Below are 5,473 nucleotides of genomic sequence, written 5' to 3'. Positions count from 1 at the left end.
CAAACTAAATTGGTAATTAAATGCCTAACTAAACTGACCCCTTCTGCCAGCACAACATCCAAATCCCTCCAGTCTCTGCACATTCATGGGCTTATTTGAGGGCCTCTTAAATGTCTCTATCGTATCTGCCTCCACCCCCACCCCAGGCAGCACATTCCAGGCACCCACCACTCTCTGTGTAAAAAAACTTGCCCCACACACCTCCTTTGAACTTTCCCCCTCTCACCTTGAATACACGCCCTCTAGCATTAGACATTTCGACCCTGGGGGACAAAGATAGTGGCTGTCTCTCTCTTATAAACCTCCATCAGGTCTCCCCTCAGCCTCTGCCGCTCCAGAGAAAACAACTCAAGTTTGTCCAACCTCTCCTTATAGCACATGCCCTCTAATCCAGGCAGCATCCTGGTGAACCTCCTCCGCACCCTCTCCAAAGCCTCCACATCCTTCCTGTAATGGGGAGACCAGAACTGAATGCCATACTCCAGGTGTGGCCTGACCAGAGTTTTATAAAGCTGCAACGTAACTTCCCGACTCTTGAACTCAGTGCCTCGACTAACAAAGGCAAGCGTGCCGTATGCCTTCTTTACCATCCTGTCAGCCTGTGCAGCCAACTTCAGGGAGCTATGGACTTGGACCCCTCCGTATGTCAACACTGTGGACTTGGTCCCGAACTCTCTCTGCCTCAGCGGTTCAAGCGCTTGTCAAGATGCTGCTTAGATGTTGCGAGAGTCTCTGCCTCCACCGCCCCCCCGGGCAGCGCGTTCCAGATTCCAACACCCCCACCCCTCTGGGGGAAAAGATTCCTCCTCAGATATCCTCTTGGAACCTAAATGTGGTTTCGAACGCCTCTGCTCGAGGGTTTCCTCCTCCCTGCGCCCCTCACGGTGTTGTGCACCTCCATCACGTCCCCTCGGAAGTTCTGCCCTCAGACACCTGGGCCTGAGCTCTGGAATTCCCTCCCTCCCTCCCTCCCTGACCCTCTCCACCTCCTCCACACATCTCACCTGAGGAACAGCTCGAGTCAAGTTATGTCTGAACCCATCTCCGGGTGAAACAGCGCAGGGCGGTTGTGCGTTAAAAGCTCGGGACTCTCTCCCCCGCGGAGAGTCATAGAAAGATCCAGGCCCTTCGGCCCACCGAGTCCCTGCAGGCCATTCACACCCATCCCATTTCATTCTCACCACATTCCCGTCAACTCCCCCCCCCCCACCAGGTTTTACCCCCTCACACACGCACTAGGGCGGCAATTTACAGCGGCCGATCAATGCACCAACCCCACGCGTTGTTGGGATGTGGGAGGGAACCCATGTGGTCACAGGGAGAGGGTGCAGACTCCACACACACACACACACACACACACACACACACACACACACACACCGAGCACCGGAGGTCGGGATCGAACCCGGGTCTCTGGGGCTGGGAGGCAGCGGCTCTACCCGCCGCGCCACTGGACGGCCCTCGCGCACAGGCTGTCAGGAGGACGTAGAGGGTCACTGGGTACTGTCCGGACAGGTATCGAGCCCAAGGTTGGATCTTACAGAGGGGCTGATTACTGCATTCCCGGTGCCCAGGAATGCACAAAGGTTGGCACTGGCATTCTCCAGCCAACATCATAGCCACTCAGCACAGAAACAGGCCGTTCGGCCCAGCTGCTCCATACCGACCAAGATTCCCATCTCAGCTCGGCCCATATCCCTCTGATCCTTTCCCATCCGTGGACCTGTCCAAGTACCTTTTAAATGTTGTTAATATACCCGCCTCACCCACTCCCTCCAGCAGCTCGTTCCACATACGGACCACCCTCTGGGTGAAAAAGTTGCCCCTCAGGTTCCCCTCTCACCTTAAACCTGTGCCCTCTAGTTCTTGATTCCCCAACCCCAGGAAAAAAAACTGTGCACAAGTACATGGTTCCCTGAAAGTGGCTTCACAGGTAGACAGGGTGAAGGTGACGTTTGGCACGCTGGGCTTCATCGGTCAGGGCGTTGAGTGTACAAGTTGGTGAGGACGCACTTGGAGTATTGTGTTCAGTTTTGGTCACCCTGCTGTAGGAAAGATACCATTAAGCTGGAAAGAGCGCAGAGGGAGATTTACGAGGATGTTGCCGGGACTCGAGGGACTGCATTATAGGGAGAGATTGGACACACTGGGACTTCATTCCTTGGAGTGTAGGTGAGTGAGGGGTGATCTTATAGAGGTGTATAAAATCACGAGGGGCATCGATCGGGTGAATGCACACAGTCTTTTTCCCAGGGTTGGGGAAACTAGAGGGCACAGGTTTAAGGTGAGAGGGGAGAGATTTAATGGGAACCTGAGGGGCAACTTTTATTTTTAAACACAAAGGGTGGTTTGAACGTGCAAGGAACTGCATGATAAAGACAGGTACAGTAACCTTTAAAAGACACTTGGCCAGACACGGATAAGAAAGGTTTAGAGGGACAGGTCCAAACGCAGGCAAACAGGACTGGCTGGGATGGGAATCCTGGTTAGCACGGACCAGTTGGGCCGAAGGGCCTGTCTCCGTGCTGTGCGTCTCTCTGACCTGGAACAGTTAACTGCTTGAAGCAGCATATGGACTCCAGCCCTAGCAAGGAACAAGAGTGCGGGTTAAAATGTAGATTTCTTTGTAATTTTGCTTTTTTTTAAAACATGTAACAGTAAATGTTAACAAAAAATAATCTTTTACAAAAGTTATACAATAAAAAAAATTAACCATCAGCTCTGCATGACAAACTCTCGCAACGACACATCCTGATACAAGTCCACAGGACACAGTGGGGCTGGTGGGACATCGGGCAGGGAACCGGGGGGGGGGCTTGCCGTGGGTGCCAGCGCGGAGGAGGGTGCTCCAGGCTTCGTCACGGCCACAGAGGGCTTCCGGGAAAGGATGGAGCAGGGACGGCGTGCAGTGGGACCAGATCGTCACACGGTCCAGCGGGGAAAAGCCCAGCTGAGGGACAGGGGCCACTGCCAGAGTTCCTCAGCGGGAGGACGAGAGGAGGGGGGGGGAGTACGGGGGGCAGAGAGAGGGGAGGAATGTTTGGAACCCTCCAGCCTGGCAGGAATTGGGGGGAGACGGCGATAGGGAGGCTCCAGGCAGTTGAGATAATGAGGGCAACAGGGCTCAGGAGCAGAACCACCCTCCCAGCTCCCCTTGCCCTGTTCCTACCTCGAAAGGACCTTCTGATGGATTCAGGGTGGGTGGTTGAGGGCAGATTTAGAGGGGCTAGTCTCCATACTGGCTGAGGGAGGGGTCTCAGGAGATTCAACGCCCTCTGCCCTCACTGCTCAGGTGGGTGGGTGAGGGTGGGGGGGAACGGTCTGCCCTTGCAGATTCCCCACACCGACAGCAACTGCAGCACTGGCTTCACACACGGTGGTCAGTTCTGGGGGGAGGGGGAATCAGCCGGGGTACCTGCTCCCCATCACTGCCCAGTGACCCCGGGGTTAGAGAGAGAGGGGGAATCAGCCAGGGTTCCTGCTCCCCATCGACCGGAGGCTTTGATGATGTGGTTCTGTGCGGGGGGTACATGTCGGCTGGCATTGGATGCCCTGCCCTGGCAGCGTGGGTCCACACAAGGACTGCGGGCACCCAGGGGTGTCCTTGGAAGAACTCTGCTCGGCTCCCACGGACTGCGGGGACCACCGTCCGCTTGGAGAGGGGTGGAGGGGTTGTGATTAGCCGAGCCCATCGACCGTCTGGCATCATTCACAGCACACATTAACATTGCATAGCTTGGAGAATACTTTAAACAACTTCCATATATTACATTATCTACAGTATATACACACTCACACACACGCACATGCACACACAAATCCCAGCGTGGCACAGCACACAACCCACTCTCTGCAACACGGCCTCAGGAGCAGCAGGTAACCACAGCCACTCCCCACGCACACAGCACTGGTGGGAAGTGTGGACACAGACAGACAGACAGGGGGCGAGGCAGGCAGAACAAACAAGGGTTTAATACAGATGCAGAGTAAAGGGGACAGACAGAGAGAGATCGAGACAGAGAGAGGGCGAAGGGGGTCAGAGCAGGCAGACACCAGGAGGAGGACATCACTGCGCTGAGGAATGTATGTGGAATTTGAAGGCACTGTTTGAGGAAGCAGTGATGGCGATGATCCCAGTGTCCAGTGGTGAGGAAGGAGGCTCCTGTAGTGAACACAAACTAACCACAAAGTCTTCAAAAGTTCCGTACCAGTGCTCGGGGGGAAATCCCCAAATGATCTGGTCCCCACCGGTACCGTACCCCGGTGTATTACAGCAACAGACCCGTCCCCACCAGTACCGTACCCCGGCGTTATACAGTGACAGACCCGTCCCCACCGGTACTGTACCCCGGTGTTATACAGTGACAGACCCATCCCCACCGGTACTGTACCCCGGTGTTATACAGCGACAGACCGGTCCCCACCGGTACTGTATCCCGGCGTTATACAGTGACAGACCCATCCCCACCGGTACTGTACCCCGGTGTTATACAGCAACAGACCCGTCCCCACCGGTACTGTACCCCGGTGCTATACAGCGACAGACCCGTCCCCACCGGTACTGTACCCCGGTGTTATACAGTGACAGACCCGTCCCCACCGGTACTGTATCCCGGTGTTATACAGTGACAGACCCGTCCCCACCGGTACTGTACCCCGGTGTTATACAGCGACAGACCCGTCCCCACCGGTACTGTACCCCGGTGTTATACAGCGACAGACCCGTCCCCACCGGTACTGTACCCCGGTGTTATACAGCGACAGACCCGTCCCCACCGGTACTGTACCCCGGTGCTATACAGCGACAGACCCGTCCCCACCGGTACCGTACCCATATTATGAAAATCCGAAAGCTTTATCCCGACACAGGGATTCACTGCAACAAGTCACCAAGTGTCTGTGGTCATTGAACTGACACCGAGAACTTTAACCCAGTGAGATCAGGGAGGCATCACAGGTACACACCGCGGAGTTAGCAGCCACATCTCAACCAGCTGATTGACCTGTACTGTGGGGCAGGGGATGGGAAGATCCCAGCACAATTAGGTGGGAGCAGGGAACCCCCTCTCCCCCCTACCCCCACCCACCAGCTCTAGGGTAACCTCTACAGACCCTGCTCGCTCACGGGGACTGGGGCAGGGGACCAGGGTCTCTGCTGGTGTCACCCGGGGCATGGACCCCCAAGGCACTGCCCTGTCCATCACCTGTAGCGCCGTGACTGTATCCCCTCTCCCTCCCCCCCCGCCCCCCCCAATCCCTCACCTCCTACCTCCCCCTCTTCCCCCAGGAACTCCCAGACACCGGTCCCCTGCTCCCATGCCACTCCCTCATCCCCACCAATCCCACCCCCAACCCCTTCAATAAGTGCTGGCTTTCCCATTAAACACCGGACACATCGCTCCACAGCAAACATCGACACCTCTCTCTCTCTCACAGAAGAAACACCAAGCCCTCCCTCCCTCCCTCAGTCGCT

Source organism: Pristis pectinata, chromosome 40 (genome assembly GCF_009764475.1).
Source record: "Pristis pectinata isolate sPriPec2 chromosome 40, sPriPec2.1.pri, whole genome shotgun sequence".
Classification (NCBI taxonomy): domain Eukaryota; kingdom Metazoa; phylum Chordata; class Chondrichthyes; order Rhinopristiformes; family Pristidae; genus Pristis; species Pristis pectinata.
This window is presented reverse-complemented; position numbering follows the sequence as displayed.